Source organism: Ixodes scapularis, unplaced genomic scaffold, assembly GCF_016920785.2.
Source record: "Ixodes scapularis isolate PalLabHiFi unplaced genomic scaffold, ASM1692078v2 ptg000683l_1___fragment_1__unscaffolded, whole genome shotgun sequence".
NCBI classification, from domain to species: Eukaryota; Metazoa; Arthropoda; class Arachnida; order Ixodida; family Ixodidae; genus Ixodes; species Ixodes scapularis.
This window is the reverse complement of record NW_024610019.1, coordinates 161,147-183,625: the sequence shown is the minus strand read 5'-3', so window position 1 is coordinate 183,625 and position 22,479 is coordinate 161,147. Positions and strand designations below refer to the sequence as shown.

The window sequence follows — 22,479 nt, the reverse complement described above, 5'->3', positions numbered from 1 at the left end:
CTTTCTCCATCCTAGACCTGCCCAGTTTTCGAAAAGTATCTGAATTGAGAGAACATTCTCTGACGATTACAGCATTTAAAATACGTCTTTTTTTATTCTTTTGTTTTTTCTTCATTTTTGCTCTGGACCAAACGGAAAAAAGCAGAAGGGCAAAGCAAACTTTCCGATGGGCATAAAGGCAGCATTTCAGGGCTCGATTTGTGGAGAACCTTGACTTTCCCTCCACGTGGCGGTTGCGAAGGCCACATTCCCCGCCCGTGTGAACCCTTGTTATATTCTCCACCGTTTCTAGTCACTAAGCCGACATTTCCGTCAGTCAACACTCTTTGGACGGCACCATGGCAGAACAGCACACGACAAAACAGCACGCGACAAATCAACACGGTCAAAACAGCACGCATCAAAACAGCACAACGTCAAAACAGCACGGCGACAAAACAGCACGCGTCAAAATAGCACTCGACAAAACAGCACAGCGACAGAAGAGCACGTGCCAAAATAGCACAACGTCAAAACAGCACAGCGACAAAAGAGCACGTGCCAAAACAGCACGACGTCGAAATAGCACAACGTGAAAAGAGCACAGCGACAGAACAGCTCAGCGTCACAAGGGCACAGCGACAGTAGAGAACGGCGGCAAAACAGCATTGTGACAAAACAGCACAGCGTCAAAACAGGACATTGACAATATATCTAGCGTTAGGCGTTTTAGGTCCTTATTTTGAAATTCGGCGTACTTTTTTCGGGTTTTATTCCTAACAGAAGTTTTCGGTTTGTTGCGGTGAATATTTGTAGACTCATAAACCCCTCGGTTCTTTTTGGTTTAGTGACGAAAACCGGTTATACTGGCGAAAATGCTATATTTAAAGGCGCTTGTTTAAAATGTATAGTGAGTAAACCAGGTACCGTTTGTTTTTCTTTGTTGCTGTCTGTGGCAACCAACGCGACCTGTTCTGCAAGACGCAATGGGGCCCAATCGTAATCTGACATTATCGTCGTGTGCTCGTATTTGTACACCGGACGAACATGAGCCTCGCCACCACTTTGGATATCAAAATCCAGAAATTTGCAAGGATCGTAGTCAGTGCCTTTTTCTTTTTTCTATTTTCACGACACCGACAGGGGGTAAATTCGCGGCGACCACAAAAACGACAAAAAAAAAAAAAAAAACCATAGTATTTATGCCCTCCTTTAGTAGACGGAAGCTAGGGGTGTAAAGAAATGTGAAACATTTACGGACACCCATGATTTTCATTATTCAGTCCATGATTAAACTTTCTTCTTCGAACAAAGAATTCGGCGCACAAGTTTCTATCAGGTGAAAAACTTAGATTTCGTACTGAAGACCCCTGCGCTCTCAGCTTTCGCGGAAAGCTGAACCGATCTCATAGAGAAGCTGAAAACTGCGAAAGCTAGTGGTGATACGGTCAGTAATCAGTCCCATCGCCGCCGCCCCCCCCCCCCCCCCTTCCCACCCCTCCAAACGCCCTCAAAAATAGTGACCTTTTTGAGTTCAGACCGAATTCGGAAAAATTAATTCGGCGTAATTTTACCGGTTTTATTCCGTTTAAAGCGAAAACGCTGAACCCTAAATATAGCATATAGAGTTAAAACATGCATGTCTCAAAGTAGGCACTGTAAAGGAATGGAGGGTTTAGGCGAATTCCTCGAAGACCCACTCGTCGACTGCCAATTTTTCGAATTCGTTCTCTTCGGAGCAAGTTCAGAGTGAAGAGAATACTCGATGCGCACATGAAGGCCCCCCTACTGTAATGCCTTCTAGGCGATGTAGGTACTCTAATAAATAAATAAAAGTACCGAAAGCCCCGCTGGTGCGTATTTTGGCTATTTTTCGACCAGTTCTGTGAATTTTGACGAGCAAGTTTGCTGGTGATGTCGTCTTTATTAAATAATTCAATAGCACTGCATTGTGTTGTCATTAGTTGTTAGAAGAAAAAAGCAGAAAGCGTGTGCGGCACGGTGTCCTCAGCCCACGCTCTACGGCAACAGCATTGAGGCTGTGGTATATGTTTTTGCTTCACCGGTTTCCACTCGATCTAGGCCTTTGTCGGCAATAATCAGGGGATTTAACTAAAAACAACTTCTCGACCGATCCAGTGGGGGGAAGGGGGCGGGGGGGGGGGGGGGGATATCAATAGCTACCATCAGTATTTTCTTATTATTTTTCCTTTTGGTTATAGGTTTCAGTTTAGCTAGCTTCAGCATACATTCTGTTACGTGGATTGCCATTAGTAGTCATCAGTGAAACTGACTCTTGTAGCCTCGTAGGTAGAGCAAGCGGGCGTCATGACGCAATATTTTTCATTTATTTATTTTATTTATTTTTTTTTTGGGGGGGGGGGGGGAAGGGAGTCGGGTTGCGGAGTTTAGTAAGCACTGACAGAGGCAATCAATCCCTTTATAACCTAGTGACAATGAGTGAAAGGGTCAAGGAGGTTTGAAATTATTCCCGCAGAGAGAGGTGAGGAGCAAGCTCGAAGTTGCGACATATGCGTGCTGTTTTGTCGCTGTGCTGTTTTGACGCCGTGCTGTCTTGACACGTCCTCTTATGTCACTGTGCCGTTTTGACGCTGTGTTGTTTCGTCGCGTGCTATTTTGACGCGTGCTGTTTTGTCACCGAGCTGTTTTGACGCTGCGCTGTTTTGACACGTGCTCTTTTGACCGTGCTGTTTTGTCGTGTGCTGTTCTGTCACGTTCCCGACGTAATCGTCACGTACCGCATGCTCAAAACGCAAGAGGTAAACGAGGAAGCTGAGGCTCGGGACGCCAAGAGAGCCAAGTCTGTGAGTGCTTGCAAGGGAACGCCGCGCGGGAGGCAGGCTACGCAGCCAGCCCCAGCCTCCAGCTCCACCCGGATCCGCCCCTCCGAGAGACCCCCATATAAATGTATTTATCCACGAAACTATCGCGCCATTTTCACAACAAATATAACAGGATTATAGGAACATACAATGGGTCCTAGAAGTACTGTTATCTCATATCTTATTTTAGGCGTGTCATAACCCCTTTAAGTGCTTGTGAACATAAGGGTTTTACCGTATGTACTCCTTGGGATATTCAATGTTAACGCCAATATAGATACGATTTCATCTAATTGAACGCCAATATAGGTACGATTTCATCTAATTGAATCGGATTTCTTAAGGAGATCCGATTTCATCGGATCTCCTTAAGAAATCCGATGTTTGTGTTATCTTTTACTTTATATACTGTGTATGGCATTGCTAGCACAATCTAGCGGTACATTAAAGAGTCAAGACACTGTTAACAGTTTAATATCACGTTAGAGCAGCTTAGCGGTTTCGGTTTCTTTTTGTTGGAAGCCGGATTTTTGGAATGGGGTTTAGAAGCTATACACCAACTCATGTTTACAAACAAACCGGAGCGCCCCTAGCGGGCGCCACCGGCGCCGCGCATGCGCGGTGGATGGTGGGCAAGAAGCCCGCCGTCGCCCATAAACAAACCATTAAATTGCGTTGTTGTCGGCGTCGGTGGAAGTCCCCGTGCTCTTTTTCGCGTTGGAATTGTTGATGCTACGTCCTCCTAACAATGTCTGACTACTCGAGCGGCTTCAGCAAAACTAACGAGGCCAAACTTTGCATGAATAATGTGACGTGCGACGATTATTTCACGTGGACGCCGCAGAATGGGCGCTAAAGCCTGACTCCCACAATGAGATTCTGCTCGCTGTTTTCAGACGCGACGTTGCTCGGACTGTAAAAGCGTGGGCCGTAGCTGAGACGGTGGACGTCAATACAGAAAACCGCAAGTAGAATCGGGCATTACAAGTCGGTGATGGCCACCGGTAACAATAACGATAAACATCTTGTATCTGTTTACACCCAGCCTACTTACCCCAACCAACCTTCAAAAGTGTTTCGAGGCCTGCACTTAAGTCTTATCGCAATTACCGGGTCAACGTTTTGTTTACGGGCCGCTGTCGTTTGAACGTGCTCACGACAAAAAGCAGCCAAGTTTGAAAGAGCAGACGACAGTTCGAACGCATGCGTAATGGGGTACGGGTAAGAAGCACCGCGTCCCGCGTCAACAAACCACTCGAACGTCACGTTGTCGGCGTCTGTGTAAGTCTGCATACTCTTCTTCGCGCTGGAATTGTCGATTCTACGTCCTCATCGCAATGTCTTACCACTTTAATCGCCTAAGCGAAATTATCAAGGCTCGTACGCCGCTAAACTTTCCGTAAATAATTTGACGTACGACGATTCATTCGCATCAACGCCGCAGAATGGACGCCAAAACCATGATGAGATTCTTCCAGCTATTTTCGGTAGTGACGTCGCTCGTCTTGCAAAAGTGTAGAAGGTTGCGGCGATGATCGACGTCGATACTGAAAATCGGAAGTGGGAACAGACCAAGCGTAACAAGTCGGTGATGGCCACCGGTACCAATGATCAACATCTTGTATCTGCTGTTTACACCGAGCCTACTTAAGTCTATTGAAGCCTGCAATTACTTCTTATTGCAATCACCGGGTCAAAGTTTGGTCTACGGGCCGTTTTTGTTTGAACGAGCAGACGACAAAAAGCAGACGTGTGAAAGAGCAGACAAAAGTTCGAACGATCAGGCGGCCGTGTGAATTTGAAGAAGCACTGAACCCGTGGATGCTTCGGACAACTTGGCGGTTTTCTCTCGTTTATGTTGGAACAAAGCAAATACATCTGGCGACCACAAAGTGTTGCCCGCGCACGCAATCGTAGTTCGACAGCGTCTGGTTTGCCCTTTTCACGGCTACTATCCACGTTCTCGGACGAACGGCGGGGGCAAAAACACATGTAAACTGATCTTCAAACCTTTCCAGACTCTCTTGGTACAACCCCCGTCGCAGCATTTTGACGAGAAGGCAGGTTTTTTGTCTCGTTTCTTCCAAAGAAACACAGGAATGCATGTCTGGCACGGCGACTTCTGCCCACCAGCCCAGACCGGAAGTGCGTCCGGCGCGCCACCACCGCGGCGTGACGTAGGAGAGTTGAGTTCGTGTATATAGGTGTGGTCCGGTGGTCACGTGGACGCAAAGTCCCCTAACGCTGTAAATCGGATTTTCGTTTTTCGGCAGTCACATGGTATATTGCTGTAGGCAATCTTAAATCCGGGTCGCTTTCTCGGATTCGGTCTCGGACAAGGAAATAATCGAGTAGATGACGTTGTTTATCTAGAACTGAGAGCATGAATTCTCAAACGTAGATAGAAAAACATATCGCGATAATACCAGCTAAAGATATACGGGACTGCACAATAATTCACGGGCAGCTGAAAGATCAGGCACACACAAAAACATCAACATATCAAAAGCAAACATAAGCAGCCCTTCTGTATTGTCATCACGGATGCGTACACTTAACGTGAATCTGAAAAGGTTTTGTACCATTCGAAAATCTCATAGTGTCTGACAGACTGTGACATATTTATGCGCATGAAGTTTGTTTCTAGATTTTATAGCTAAGAGTAGCGCAGTTGAGGATTGAGATTGTGACGTGGTATAAAAAGGGCCGCTTGCACGTCTTGGCTTTTTACAACATCCGCAGTGTTGTCTCGCACAAAAAAAAGAATGGAATTTTTACAGCCTGAGTCTTTTTCCTGTACCGCGTTTCACGGTTTTTAACGTATCATTTTTTAATGCACTTTGTTTTGTACTAAAACGAATTCGTTTTTAAGAGCGCGCTGCTGTAGTCCATCTCGGCACGACTACCCCTCGCACAATTTTGAGCAATAGACCCTATAAATCAGGCGCCTTGCTTTTGGGGGAGAGGGGGAGGGGGGGGGGTAACAAATGATAAATTAAGGTGTGAAATGGCTTGAGAATAATAACCTGACAGGCCTCGAAGAGCTGAGCAATGTTTTCTTTAAAACCAACAATATAATAAATAATTCAGTTTCTTTCAGTCGTTCAACTGCTTCCATGGCCAGTGAAATCTCAAATCAACGATGACCGCAAGTAGTCGATTCAGTTCAAGAACGTTGTGAAGTTCCTTACATTCCAGCCTTTATTGTGTTGTGAATACAGACACTGGTACCAGAGGTTCATGGGAGCTCCCATTTTTGAGCGATGCTGGCCCCGCGTAGTGCGGTTCGTTTCCGCCGTGTTGATGTGTACGAGACATGAGAGCGTACTACACCGTGCAAACCGGGTGGTAGGAATTGGTCACAAATTAAAATTTATTTACTTTTTAGTCTTCGAGTATTTTTAGAAATTGTAAGTGATTTAGAGTATATTTTCTTCCTTTTTTCCGTATTTGCAATAGCGGCGACAGTCGCAGACAACACACCCATGTCTTCTAAAGCTCGTTTCAGGTCACTCGTCGCACAATGACTTCTGCTGCATCGAGCGGTACTTAGAAGGCCCTCAAATGATTTTTTTTATCAGAATAAACAAATGCCAAGCGTCACTGAATGTCACTGATATCAATATAATGGAACGTTCTACACGGTGTTCCCCCCAAAAATTCGCAGGTTTCTTTTTGAGCACAAATAAACGACGCGTCGCAGAACGATCTGCGTGAAGGTAGTGCTAGATGACCGAACCAGATGGGGTCCTTATATACTAAAAGCTAGCACTAACCATAGCCTTAAATTGGAAAGAGAAATTTCTCCTCAGCCATGCCCTTTTCCTTGCAAAAGTTATCTTTCCCGTGGCTTCAATTGGGTCGCGCGCGACACGTGACTGTTACCTTCCTATGATACCGCGTGATTCAGTGGTCAGCTATAAACCGACGCCATCATTGAGCGAGGCGTGGCGGTAGCTCCGTTGCTCACGGCCCTGCCGTAGGCGTTTTAAAGCGCAGCTCTTCGTAGATGCGCTTATAAGGAAGAACAGCCAAAGAAAGAAAATGCTGTCGTCGATCATTGAGGACGAAATGCGGCGTAAGGAGTGATTGGGGTGAAACGTGCTCGCTGTGGGTCTTGTTTTTTTGTTTCGAAACGTGCAGGCAAATGAAATGTTTTACAACAAGCAACATCGTTATCATCGGCCCAAACGCAAGCTCGAAGGAACAAAACACGTGTCGCGGCGCCCATCGACGCCGCTCGTCCACTACATTTGGTGATCGACGCCACCACAAAAGAGTAATAAATAGGGGGTTAACCAATTGGTACCAGATATCAAGGGTTAATGTGAAATTGTGCATGAAATTAATAGGTTATGCCAGTTTTGCGGTCATACGAAATAAAAAAGTTCGATGCAGAATTTGAAAGATCCACAAAGGATTCTAGGCTCGGTGGCGCAGGCTACCGCCCAATATAAGGGGGCACAGCCGCCAGCATCCGTCCATTTACATAGTTACCGCCGGCAGCTCCGTCGCCGATGGCTTAAACACTCTACCGTCAACGCACCGTCCCGAGTTCGGCTCGTTAAATTTATACTATTGTGCTGCGGCTGAGGATCCAGAACAACATTTTTCTCGATCACGCAAATCTATAAAAAAACAGCAGTACAAAAAAAAAAAAAAAACCTGGAACAAAACATTTATTGCAATGCCCCTGCCGCCATATTTCTTCAACGCCACTCACTTAAGTTCCGCTTCGACATTGCGTTTCGTTACAAGAATGTTCAGCATTAAAGGAGCGATGCAACAATTTTCGTACTTTGCGCAAATACCGCTTAAAACGGATCCCTAATGTTAATGACCTATGAAACACGCGTTCGTTTTTCACCCCACGCAATAGAATTCCCAGAAAAATATTAAAGAAAAACGAGCAGCGTTCACCCCCTCAACTCGCAGCCAGAACAAGCGGCCACGTGATCTGAAGCCGATTATATGCCGCCAGTGTTGATCATAGCCACGTGCTGGGGTTGGCAAAGCGCAGGACATGCGCCGAGTTCCAGACATTGTTATGGCTCGGCTGTTGTCGTCGTTGCAGCGATTGGACACGGGTCACTACCCGAATGCTTCTCGAGCTAGCAATTATCACGAGCCCAAGTCGAGTGCCCACGCAATGATCGGGTCCAATCTATGAACCGCATTCGAATATCGTCACTTGGGTGTACTGCGATCCCCACGTTACGTCATCAAATTTTGCAAAGGAGAGGTGGAATGAAAATGATCGCTTTTGTCCTTGAAATTACACCGCAACAAAGGAGTTTCTTGGCCAGTGGCGTTGCGTGTGAGTATCCTTGAGTCCCAGGTGTGCCAGTAAGCTCGTGTCAGGTGAAAAACATTCCAACTGAATATCGTTGCACCGCAGAAATAATGTCACATTTTTTTTGTGTACGCTGTGGCATGTTGAAAAGACACTGGCAGTAAACAACGAGCACAATATTGTTTCTTTTAGAGGTTGTAGGCTCCCATTGGTAGCTCAGAAGGTCGCATTTATTTTTCCTGAAATACGCTTCTGCGGGTTCTGCCACCTGCAACACTGCTGCGGAGGGATTGACCATAATCATTTTGTTCTTGTTGTAGTTTTTAAGCTGCATCAGTCTGAAAGCATCGCCTTCGTCAGTCTTTGCAGTGTGAGAGTCTTGGGACGCTAAACTCTAGGTAATGCACTGAACAACACACACAGGAAGGTATGTTATGATTCCTGCTCTGAAATCTCAAGACCAAGCATGTCATCTGGAGCGAAAACAGAATTCCCCTCGCCATGTTGGCGCTTGCCATGAGACATCCCAGCAAGCATGAAGACATCAGCACCAGTGTAGCGTACATCCTTGCTGGGTCCTAAAAGCTTTGACAAGGTGTCAAATTTCAAAGCGTTGCAAAATTCCAGTCGCCCGGGAATAGGATGTCTTCACCTCAGGGTTGAGAATAAGTTCCCGAGAGCACCCGTGTTAAGCCGACTCAGAAAAAGAAAAGCAAAATCCAACTCCTCCAAAAACAGCTTCTGCACTTCGAACATTACTGTTTTCGCCGTTACGATCCCCGTCTGAACTGGCTTCCAACTGTACATTGCGTCACTTCTAATATGAATTTTCACAAAAAGGTCAATGACATCCTCAACAAACGAAACATTCTCCAGGTATTGATTCCCATTGAAATCCCTAATGACAAGTTTTGATGTCCTAGGTGACATCCACTTAAACCACGTAAAGATGGATTTTGCAGATCATTCCGTAGTTAGGACATCCTTGCCAATTTTGTTAGTCCAGCCGGCCTCCGCAGCGCAGCAGCGGAGGTCGGTTGAACTAATAAACTTGTTGTTTAACAAGCTGAAGGAGTACCCCGCTTTGATCTTCTCATAGTCTCCTGGGTCCACACATGCTGGTTTTAAGTAGGGTGCCAGTTTGAGCTTCGAACAGGCAGTTCGGTCACAAGATATGCTGCCAACTTTATCTCCTGCCCTCGTGCCAGATCGTTACGTAGATTCTTGGGCAAGTGGAGCACATCTGGCATACAAAAAAGCTTCCGGCTCGGGTCACATAGGTGAACACATTAAGTCTTTGGCCGGCTATGCTTTTCAACAACAATTCCAAATGACTTCCAAAGAGCTTGATACCTTTCCATGTCTGTTGCCACAACATGCCCTCTGATGCCTTTTTTTTTTGCATTTTTTAACAATGTCCTCAATTAGCCGCTTCACACTGGCTGCATGAATATGATTGCCGGTCAGGTGATACGCTACAACCTGCTTCTAGCGGGTGCTACCGCCGCCAAGCATGAACACAAGTGCATGCGTTGCATCGTATACCTGGCAGCCAGTGTCCCCTCAGCTAGAGTAGTTGTCAAGGCTCCAAATCACCCTCCATTGGACCCATCATGGGAACACCAGCGCTGAGCTGAATGTCATGAAGTATCAAAGTTGAATGTCCTTCTTCTGGTTCCATCGCTACGACCTTCGCATTTTCAGCGACGCGCGAGTAGCAAAAGAAAATGAACGTAGGTCTTATGGCACTCAACCCGAAGTCGCCCATCTCAACGACGCAAAGAAATAACGATTACTTGTTACTAGTGATGTCGAATATCATACCTTTAAATTAAACGCTGGCATCAAATCGTCAAGGATACCCGGAGTGAACTGGTAACCCTGCAGATGATGTTGCAAGGTCCGTTCTGCTGGTTAGGGGCTGTCCAATCTCCCTTACTAGACTGACGCCCTTGGTTCCACATGCCAACCTTAGACGCAGGCCTTTCTTCAAAGTCTCTTCACTCCATTGTAACGTAGAAAATAATGTCGTACCCCGCACATCCACCACTTTTGTCACGAAGATAATTTAAAGGACTCCTCTTTTCTCCGTTGATGAAAGATGCTGATATTAACAAATACAACTTTTTATTTACGGGATAGGATATAAAATCCTTACGACAGATATGGCCAATTCGTCAATAAATGTTGGGGTGAATAATCCTAACCTCTGGCGACTTCCCCTGCCGTCCTCCGAGACCGCACTTTCAGCGGGTGCCCCGACCACAGCCAAACTCGACAAACAAGGATCCACACAAAGGCGGGCGAGCCGAACTCCTCCACAGCCGTAAGGGGTCCCAAGTTTGCGAGTTAGCGGGCGGAAGACTCCACAGCCGAAGTGGGTCGGACGTACAGGTTGGCCTCCAGAGGCAGGGAGATGTCCAGGGCTTGGTATCCGGGAGCCAAGTCCTTAAGAGTCCTTCGGTGGCCGCTTATATTCAGTTCACCAGCATTCTGGGCTCCTCCAGCCCACCAATCAAATCGTTTGGGAAGGACCAATCAAGAGGGGTTTTCTTAGCACCAATCAAAGGCTCGGAGCCTAAAGCAAATACGAACATTCCAAAAACAAGCGCATATACGAGACAGAGCACATTCCAAACGAAGCTCACAAGAGCAGCCATAAACAATAGAAAGCACATCAGTAGACAGCTAAGTTATACATACGCAGAGCAAAACCACCTCCGAAGTAGAGATCCCAAATGCAAACATACGCAAGACAAAACATTTCCAACGCGGGGTCCTGTAAACTAAGTGTAGCGTTACAGCGTTCACGTTCTCCCCCATTTGGGGCCCCCCGACTCCGGTGGAATCCAACAGCCGTCCCGTGTAGACGGAAAGAACTCTCGGAGAAGGCAAAAACATAAAGTGAAGCTAGACTAAATACTCGCGCGAGCAAAACTTCGCGACACCATGGCGTGCCTCTCACTGAGTTCTTCTTGAGGCTTTCTATCTGGTCGGTGCTCAGAAACTTGTCCAGTCCAGAAGTTAAGCTCTTAATTTGAAGAGATACCTGCTTATTTTTTCGGCGAGCATGTGAGAACTTCTGTTCCTTTTCCTGAAATTGCAGCTCGAACTCCTATATTCGCCACCTGAGTGCTGCTTCCACTTGTGGTGCAAGCGGCGCTTCTGTCTGCTCAAGTCTCTCGATCCGGTTTCCTGGCTTGTCCAAGGAAGCAGCTGCAAGCATGTACTTAAGATTACGAAGTTCAAAAATACCCAAACATACCTCCACACAATGACAAAAACCTAATAAGAGGCCCGCATAACGACTCGGGGTCTTGTATCCCAGCTATACATGTTCTGTCTTGTCCGAGGCAGTAGCTGCAAACATAACGTGTTGAGCTAAAAACCTTGATGAATTAAATTCAAACCAGGTCACTGAACTTGGGCGATTTGTAGAAAAATATATTTTAAGTATGTCTTATCCACAGCAACCCAAGCTATGTATACTATATGCTATAAAGCCTACGCTCAAAGTTTTAATAAAATGAACGCAACACAACAGCTCATAAAAAATCAAAGGTAGGTCTTACCATGATAAGTTTTCCTTGTCATATTTTGAAGGATTTCCTCTCCTTCGGAAGAGTTCGGCGTGAGAGAATGAAAGGAGCTGCAAATGACTTGAGTTTCTTGAGGCCAGTCTTTTCCAAGATCACTGGCTCAAACTGATCGCTCGTGAAGGGATCCTTAAAAAATAAACGCAGCATCGCATATTTTTTTGTTATTTGTGAAGCACCGATGGCGTAAATATGTTGCGCAACGAAAGCGCGAGCTGCTCGATTGTTGGTGACTCTCCTTTCACGGACGCAATATGCTTGGAGTAACACTGTAGCCCACTTTATTTTTGGTGGTACCCCAGCGTGTCACGAATCGTTCTCAAGTCGGCCGACTCAAGGCAAGCGAGCTAAGAGCGAATGAGTCAGTTTACATTACTTAATACGCGCGAAAAGACGAGTAAACGTTCTTCGTGCGCTAATTTAAAGGAGCTATGCAACAATTTTTGTACTTTGCGCAAATACCGCTTAAAACGGATCCCTAACGTTAATGACCTATGAAAGACGCGTTCGTTTTTCACCCCACGCAATAGTAGTCCCAGAAAAAAATTAAAGAAAAACGAGCAGCGTTCACCCCCTCAACTCGCAGCCAGAACAAGCGACCACGTGATCTGGAGCCGATTATATGCCGCCAGTGTTGATCATAGCCGCGCGCTGGGGTTGGCAAAGCGCAGGACACGCGCTGAGTTCCAGACATTGTTATGGCTCTGCTGTTGTTGTCGTTGCGGCGATTGGACACGGGTCACTACCCGAATGCTTCTCGAGCTAGGAATTATCACGAGCCCAAGTCGAGTGCCCACGCAATGCTCGGGTCCAATCTATGAACCGCATTCAAATATCGTCACTTGGGTGTACTGCGATCCCCGAGTTACGTCATCAAATTTTGCAAAGGAGAGATAGAATGAAAATGATCGCTTTTGTCCTTGAAATTACACCGCAACAAATGAGTTTCTTGGCCAATGGCGTTGCGTGTGAGTATCCTTGAGTCCCAGGTGTGCCAGTAAGCTCGTGTAGAGTGAAAAACATTCCAATTGAATATCGTTGCACAGCTCCTTTAATTCCGTGTTTGTTTCGTCTCATGATCGTATTACGCGATGTTCACTGGCGAGACCAAAAGATACAGGTAATACGATTCAGAGTTTTACAGTGATTTACCTAGGAAAGTCTCCATCGGAGGTAGTCAAAATTTTTCCGACCGATCCGGTGGAGCAATTGTCGTCACTGAAGGTTTTCTTTTCTCGTCGGGACAGCAAAAAGCGTCTTCCCTCTTGCAATGCTGTTTGTGCAATCCACAGCGCAGCATCATAGTCTCGGGTTGCCGCCAAAGTCGGTAAAAAAAAGATGAAAGCAGCTTACAATTCGCTGTAACACCTAATAAGAGCGCAGCTCTTGAGGAGGAGGAGGAAGGAAGGGTACTGAAGGAAGGGTATACCTTTCCTCCCTCCTCCTCACCTCCTCATCCTGCCTGCTACTCCTCCCTCCGAGCGGCGCCACCGTAACCGTGAGGTCACGTGACCCTCGTGACGTCGCGTGACCCTCGTGACGTCACCGGGGTCACGTGACCTCACGGGGGTATATAAGAACATATAAAATATATAATGTTACATATAAGAACATATGAGAACCAAAAAAGAAACTTGTGAGAAGTTTCTTATATCTTCTTATATATCTAACAGGGTTGCGGAATGGGCACCCCCATTCCATTCCAATTCTATTCCGGGGAATTAGAGTTTTCGATAATTCCATTCCTTTCAACTCCTAGGAATGGGGACACTGGGCCCATTCCCACTCCTGGAGTGGCTGAGTCGCTACATTCCATTCCTCCAATTCCTAAACATTGAAAGTGTCACTTGACAGCTGCATTACTTTGCAGGGTTGGGCAGAAATATTCAGAAATGTATTTGGAAATACAAATACTGGGATAGATGAAAATAGTTGCTAAGATACTGATACTCAAGTCTCAAATATATCTATAAAAATGTATCGGCATACATATCGGAAACACATTTCAAAAAGAGGCAAAAAGTCTTTGGAAATACAAATACAAGAATACATTTTAGGGAGGGCAGAAATATAAATGCTGCTAATACAGTACATTTTTCAAATTTCTTTGAGACGCCAACTGAGATGAGGCTTTAAGTTTGAAGTGGAAGTTTATTTTTCGTCCCGAAATTACTTTTTCGCAGGCTTGGCACTTCTCCTTGAAGGTAGTGGTCCCGGACGAAGAGTTCTAAATGGGTTTAAAAAACGTTCAATCAAGGATTGACCACGGTCCCTTCCCTGGCATCCTGTCTGACTGACCAGTGATGCGAAAAGACTCCGACCTCTAAAATAAATTCCATCAAAACATCACCACTTCCCTGTCCAATAAGGGCGCCCCTGTCAGCATTGATCACATGACGTCACGGTGGGATGAACTAGTATTCTTGAATCCGTAGGTGTTGCCTTGAACATGAAACTTTACCCACGCTGCTGTATGAAAGGACAATACATTATTTCGTTGTAGCTGACCTCGTTGAAGACCATGCAGGCAGTTGCATTTAGAATTTTCGAGAAAAGTGGACCACCTGAAGCATCCTGAAGCCCATGTATTATCTTCTGTTATGGTTGAAAAATCGATACGGTGGCATCCCTGTTGTGACGGTCCTTCCTGCCGACTCTCCGCCTCCAACGCATGATTGGCAGTCTTCAAGTTTCGCCTAGCATCATTCAAACAGAGACCTCGTGGAATGCGACCTGAGATGGCCGGCACAGGTGCGAGCTCTTCGAGAAACAGCGCGCTCCAGACGAGTCAAAAGTGTACGAAGTCTGGGTCCGCACAGCGAGGCCACGTCTGGCCTCCTTCCTGGGTATCGGATTACCACAGCAGCAGGTCACGTTCACGTCGGCTGATGACGTACCAGCCGTGCAATATTACAGGCGCAGACGCATTCGGATATATGTTGAACTTCACTGGTGAGAGGCGCCACCGCCCCCCCCCCTCTCCTCCTCCCTGTGTTCTTTGCTTTGACGCTTGTTTTTTGTATTGCATTTTTTTCTTTTGCGCATAAGTCTGCTAGGGCCTTACGCGGGTTCGCAGTTCCCCGCTCATTTTATTTCTGAACAACCGACCCCCTGACTGGCTCGGTATAGTTGAACGTAAAAAATAAATAAATAAATAAATAAAATATAAAAACCTGGCCCATTCCATTCCCATTCCATTCCGGGCAAAAGGCATCTAATTCCATTCCCATTCCATTCCCCTGAACGTTGCCGCCATTCCATTCCCATTCCATTCCGGGGTCGCAAAAATGCGGAATGATTCCGGAATCATTCCAACTCCGGAGTGGCAACTCCGCAACACTGATATCTAATATTGTTCTTATATGTATTATATGTTCTTATACACTCCCGTGAGGTCACGTGACCCCAGACTCGAGTGATGCCGAGTCTGCAAATGCACTTCGCTCAAGATACTAGAAAGTTTTAGCAGAGCATACGCTAAGGATTGCGAGCCTTGCAGGCGCGTGCTCAATCCATGCTCAAAGCGACGGCACGATCTCCCACTAGCAGCGCAGTCCTTGCCTACGAAACATTATTTGCACTCACGGAGAGGTGTGTTCTAATGTGTCCCGACTCTCAGGTCTTGCTGCAATAAACGGGTAAACGCAATATATTTTTGCAGTGCATGCCGATGTCCCAAAATACTCATCTTGGCATCTTTTTTTCTTTCTTTTTCGTCTGCTTTGAGCGAAAATGGAGAAAGCTTATTTTAAGACCCGAGCGATTCCAACTCTGCTCGCGTTATTGCATTTGCCGATCAAGAGATCTTCCCGTGCTTTACAACCCGAATACCCAAACGCTATACTCTGTTTCACCTTATGATGTACCACAGGAAAGGCTAAAAGCTGGAGCTCCTTGCTCTAGGCCACATCGCGGCGGCACAAGCTCTCGTGCGTTAAAAGTAGCTCCCAACGCTATGAGCTCGCGCTTCTAGCCTTGCCTGCGGTACAACATAAGGTGAAACGAAGTATAGTTTATTCACGTTAAAAAAAAAAGAAGACTGTCTTCATATTTCGGAAAAAAATTTATCTCGTTCGCAATATGCAATAGCAGACAAGTACGGCCCGCCATGCAGGCGCGCGCCCGCGAGCGCCTTGTTGGCCTCGCACAAACATGGCGGCGGGGGGCGTGGCACGAAAAGAGGGCAAGGAGGAAAACACGGGGAGAGGAGGCACTGCGCTATCTTTCCGTATTTAGGGACCTTAGAACCAGATGCAAAACTTTAAGATTGAACGGATATTTTATTCAAAAGGTATTGAGTGTTTTTCTCAAAATTTCAATGGAAAAATGGGGCCCATTTCCGCCCGTTTTCAGTTTCTGGCGAATTAAAGCTCCATGTACTCGAGAGCTCCGTCAGCCGCCACTTTCCAATTAAAATTTTCAAAAAATCACCTATGACTGGAATAAGATATCGGTTTGGGCTGAAGCTTTGCCATCTGGTTCGGACCTCTAGCGCTGCCTTAGGGTGCAGAATGAGCGTTCGGCGATGCGTAGAATATTTTGCGGTCAAAAATACCCCCGTAATTTTTTTAAAGAATAGCCTGTATACGTGAGTCCTGTGTTTTCATGCGTTGACTCATAAAACGGATGCTGCAACATCATTCGAGCGACAAGGAGCACTGGATCAAGCCGAAAGGCCTGATCCCATCACTGATCTCTGTTGCAGGAGGCTGGATTGCGCATGGCCGCAATCCGAGCAGAGCGCAAGTGAAGCCACCGGAAGTTTGATGCTTGTCCCGGAAGTCGGGCGTCTGCTAGGCTTCCTAGTGCATGCAGTCGATGTTTTGGTTCGTGCTTTCCGGTGTCTTTGAGTGGATTTTAATAATAATTCTCCTAATTAAATCCCGAAAATGAGGCATTTGAACTTCGGACATATGCACACTTGATCAACTAGAATCTCAAAATGTTTACATTGAACGGCGTTCCATGATACTTCTCGGGTCTGCATGAGGTCTTACTATAACGCAACAAGCAAGTTGTCCGAACTTTATTGAAAGAGGCAAATAAAGTAAAACCTTTCAAAAAAAGCCGGCGAACTCTGAATGCATAATGCAGGTGGGAAGTGCGTTGACCGGGTTTCCACAGCTCAGTAGGGTGGGAGAATTTTCTAGCTGATAGGGGTCGCACGAGTCGCAAAATGGTGGCGACCAAAGAGGTATTTTTGCAAAAGTTTCTGCTAGATTTAGCGGCAACATTTGTCCGCTAGATTGAGCGGGGAAATTTTTTCCACTAGATTTCGCGGGGAAATTTTTCCGCTAAATTTAGTGGGGAAATTTTTTCGCTAGATTTAGCAGTAAAATTTGTCCCCTAGATTAAGCGGGGAAATTTGTCCGCTAGAGTTCGCGGGGAAATTTTTCCGCTAAATTTAGCGGGCAAAGTTTTTCCTCCTAGCTGTAGCGGGGAATTTTTTCCGCTAGATTTAGCGGAAAAATGTTTCCGCTACATGTAGTGGGGAAATTTTTCCGCTAAATTTAGCGGGAAAATTTTTCAGCTAAATCAGGCGCGAAATTTTTTCCGCTAGATGTAGCGAGGAATTTTTTCCGCTAGAATTAGGAGGATAAGTTTTCCGCTAGATTTAGCAGAGAAACTTTTCCGCAAAATTTAGCGGGAAAGTTTTTCCGCTAGATTTAGCGGGGAATTTTTTCCGCTAGGTTTAGTGGGGAACTTTTTCCTCTTAATTTAGCGGGAAATTTACCCATAATGCACCGCGCGGTTACGCCGACGCAGACGGCGACAGCGACGGCGACGCCGACGCCACTCAAGCCGGAAACCGGCGCCTAAGAGCTGCGCTCTAAAAACCTAACACGCTCGTTGGGCAAGAAGGAGAACGAGAGCCAAAGCATAGCCTCCTCTATACGGAGAAAGCCTGGCACATCGACGGCGGAGCCATACAACACCTCCTAGAAGACAAGGCCGTAGCGCTCTTCTCGTGACGTCGCAAAGGAAGGCCATCGGGGGCGGGCGTCAACGCGAAGGCAACGCGCGTGGATCGACCGTCGTAACGCGTTTTTTAGTCACATACGCGTGTCATATTAGCTAAAATGAAAGCTGCACATAGCAACCGGTCTAGAAAACATTTTATTACACGAGCAAAATATTACACCGCTAAATAATCGGTACGAAATTCCACGAGGTATGCGTATAAGACGTCTACAGAAAAATGTGATTGTTTTAAGTCGAAAACATTGAGTCATGCAATTATTGTTGTAGGAATGAATATCTTATACAGAAATACTTCGACAAAATGGCGAGACACGCAGTGATTTGGAAACAGCAGAACAGTTAAATATCAGGTAGACGTAGTCAACGCGGACAAGGCAAGACAAGTGTTTCCCACGATCATGTAAGCGACGTTATCGCGTGCAGTCATTGAATTCTTGCATCATACCCCGGCCACATGGCAAAATTAATGTAATTTCGATCGAATGACATTATGGGGTCGACATACCCGCTTGCGGCGCTCGTATAATCACTCAAGACCGCGAGCTGATTAAATCCTATATGAGTGAATGAAAATATATTTACTTTTCCGTGTGGCAGGGGTACTAAACGTACTACTTAGTCTACTAATTTACCTCTCCCTATGGGCTCGAGCTACCTTAGAACAAAACATAACTTATTTTGGATATAATAATACCATTACCTTAATAGTTAAGATTCTAGTATAAACGCGGTAATGGCAATACAATAACCTTAGTATAAATAAACACAGAACCACAAACAACGCACTTTCAATAATCACACAAACTTCTTTTTCACCTTCCAGTGAAAACTAGATTACCGCGCATATTTACAAATGTCGACGCAACTGCATACGAATAACGACAAAGAACAATATTGAAATCTATCCTGCGATATAAAAAAACACGATTGCAGCATTTTTCTTGCGTCCTACATGACCAAGAAATCCCGTAAATAAGTTTTTTCTCACCTGTCGATCGTATCCACACGTCCCACAATATCCGTGACGAACACATTTGAACACGAACTCCAAGAAGCCTCTCTCTGTCGAGAGAGAAGTCTATCGATTAATGGACCAGAGTCTTCGTTGGCTAATTGTCACACAAGTCACTCAAACCGTAGCAGGACTTGTTTCACGAATCCACGTAAATGCCGTAGTATCAAGCGAACAAAAAAAAAAAAAAAAAAACTACCCGAGATTACGGTGATGACAGAAATACGACGGGAAACAAGTCTCAAAAGTACCACACACGAGAGCAGCGGCGACGAAAGGCTTAACGTTGTCGACCCATCTCTTGCTGGTGTGCGCTCCCTGCGACGATGACTGGATTTCTTTTCGGTTTCCTTCCCTTCTGAGATGTCTCAGCGTTCCTTTTCAGACAGTCAGCAGCTCACACACAACGTAAATTTACCAGGATCGGAGCCATGTGGCATCGGCAGCATCCAACGTTGGCAGCATCGCAGCCGGTCCTTTCGAAAAGTCTGAGGTGCTGCGGAACTGCACGTAGTCCCGCGGTTACGGGGATACTCATAAATATAAATTTGGTACTCTCAACCTTGGTAGCGCGTTGTATATTACGTTTATATTATATATATAATAAATTGTACAGGACTGCGCCTTTAAAACGTATATTAATGTCGGATAAACGCGCATGAACGAACACCACCGCGCCGCTTGTCGAGGAACATTTTTTTCACGCCGATAGCGTATTCTGACGTAGTTGCGCCATGGACTACCTTCCTCCGCCATTGTGACGTAACCTCTCAGAGCGCTATGGCCTTGTCTTCTAGGAGGTGTTGAGCCATAGGGCGCGCGGCCGCAGAAAAAAGGAGAGGAGGAGCACGCGAAGCGGTGACCAATATGGTAGCGCAGAGCAGAGAGGGCAGAGATAGTCTGCGAGCGCTTGGGTCATGAGCGGCCGCTCCCCGAACCACGTTTCTTTTCGTGTTTTCGTCACCGTCCTTTTCGTACTCCGGGAGCAACGCCTGCAACGATTCGAAAGGAAGCTGGCAACAATGCTCCATGCCGGTGGCGTCGGCGGAGTTGTCGGTGTGTCAGCGGAGTGCGCCGTCGTCGGACCATCGTGTCGTGCCGCGGAAGAACCAAACAGTTTTGACTAAGTAGTTTCGACGCCCAGGTGCCGAGGATACAAGTAACAGCGCTACAAGATGAAATTTCGGCGTGTTCCAGCGAGCACTGCGGCCAACTGCGACGGGAAACGAAGGTGCGTGCGCTCGCCGCGAAGACGGAAGCTTTCAGGCAAGAAACGGGCAGTGTACGTAGTACGTCGGTGAAATATGTGATCGGTGGCAGTGCCGTAGCTCGCACGTAAGATCAAACGAAGTATATGTTTGACTTCGTTCAAACCTAAGGTGAAACAAAGTATATGGCCCATGAATCGCCGCACACTCCAAGCACCAGATACCGTCCTTTCCGGGCAGTTCGTCGCAGAACCTCCAGCGCAAACGAAAGCGACGACCGAGACCGTTGCTGCGGAGATGCGGACATGCGGACGCAGGGACGGCGAGGGGAAAGGGTTGACGTTGAGTTTCTTTTCTTCGCGATTCCAAAAAAAAAAGAGGATAAAAAAAGAAAAAGAAAGACTGTTTCTGCGTTTGCCCGGTCGCTCTTGTGTGGCGCTAGCAAACAAGCTTCCCTCCGCTTCCGATTCCCCGCCCCTCCTCTCCCACTTTCGGCAGCCACTTTTTTTCGCGGCGTGCCAGGCTTTCTCCGTATAGAGGAGGCTATGGCCAAAGTGACCAATTGCCAGTTGAACATGTCGTGTTGCTGTCGTTGCCGTGTTTCCTCAGTGTGACGAGGCCTTGAGGTTGCTCGAATATGGTCCCAGTGCCCATTGTTTATCTGCTTCACGTTACAGACATCCAAAATCGGCTCGATGGCGTTGAGTACAAAGTTGCAACTCTCGATGCAGCCCGGAAAGAGCTGTTGGCCGCCGAGGGATTAATGGAGTCCGTTATTAAGGACATCCAAAGACTGCACGAGCGCCTGGATGACATTGAGGACCGGTCAAGAAGGAACTATATTATCTTTCACGGTATTGAAGATTCCGCCTCTGAATCTTGGGAACAATCTAAAGTAAAAATATTAGATACGTTATCTACTTCACTTAGTGTGCAAGTTTCTGATGAATGTGTTGAACGTGCTCACAGGCTTGGTTCGTACGCAGTCGGAGGATGCAGACCGGTGATTGTCAAGTTATCTTTTTTCAAAACAAAACAAACGATCCTACAATCACGACCTAATCTTAAAGCCTGCGGCATAGCGGCCAATGAAGATTTTTCTCCGGCTTTGCGCCTAGCAAGACAGAAACTTTTTTAGTTTGGCAAATTACAAAAGAGCGTCTTCCAACTGCGCTACAATAAGCTTTACGTGAACAATAAATGTTTCACGCATGTAAATGCGAACGACAGGGTGTATAAAGGTGGATGTGACAGAAGGCCGGGCAAGACCAATAGAAATACAAGAAGCCCTGGAGGCGATAATAATCAACCTTCCTCATCCTTCCAAAATAACGTGACACCAAATTTAAGTGCCCGCGCAGCATCTGCCCGATCTGCCTTGCCCTAACACCGTGCGAGGGGTAGTGGTTCTTCTTTCGCGCCCGAAATAATTAATGTTCTGTTTACTAATATCTGAGGTGTCATGCGAAATCGCGACGATCTATGCTCTGCCATTGATTCCACTGGGGCTGACGTTGTAGTTTTGAGAGAAACGTGGCTCTCCAGCGAAATTCGTGACAACGAAATCTTAACTACTAACAAACGCTGCAAAATTTATCGCACTGATAGGGAAGCTCATCAAGGCGGAGGCGTGCTGATTGCAGTCGCCGAACATATAGATTCCCTTTATTTGAATGTTGCGAGTGACCTCGAAACACTCTTTGTTTGCCTTTCCGTGAATCACAAAAATATATCTTGGGTGCCTGTTACCGTCCTCCCTCAGGTGACGATAGCTTTCTGAACAAACTTCATGACGTAATCAGTACAGTGACTTTGCGATCTCCCACACCAGACTTCACCCTTCTGGGTGATTTTAACTATCCAAACATTGTGTGGTCGGCGAAAACAGCTTACGCAAGCGCTTTTTCGTCTGACAGTGTGAAATTCTTTAAATTATGTTCGGACTACAACTTCTCCCAGCTAGTGTCTCGCCCCACAAGAATTACGCCCTCCTGTGCCTCAGTGTTAGATCTTGTAATGTCAACCTTCGCCGATCTTGTTTCCCCTATTGCCTATATACCTGCTTTTAGTGACCATTTATTGCTGCATTTTACCATAAATATTACCACAAGTCATTCCCCGAAAATACTTAAACATATTTATGATTACGGAAAATCTAATTTTACGGCTATAAATAGTGAACTGTGTGAATTTCTAAATTACTTTGTGTAAATTTTTTTAACGCTTTGTAAATGAAGATTGGTGTCTGTTTTGAAACAAAAGTTAACTATCTAATAAGCGCATATATTCCTGTTCGCACATTATCATCCAAAAGTAATTCCCCTTGGGACGACACCAGACTTAAATGACTTTGCAATAAAAAGAAACGCCTTTTACGTGTAGCCAAACTTTCAAAAGAAGGTAGTCATTTTAACGCCTCTGATTGCGCCGAGCAGGAATATAAGCGTGCAGTGTTAGAAATAAAACGCAATTTTTTTACTAACACGTTGCCCACAATTTTACCTACAAATGTTCGCCACGTTTGGAACTTCATCAAACCTAATGATAACCACGGTGATCTGAAGCT

At 46.0% G+C, this 22,479-nt stretch overlaps 1 pseudogene; it reads left to right on the top strand.

Annotated features, from left to right (window-relative positions):
- Positions 1–20,550: 20,550 nt before the first annotated feature.
- LOC121834215 lies at positions 20,551–21,300 on the top strand (annotated as a pseudogene).
- Positions 21,301–22,479: the final 1,179 nt, after the last annotated feature.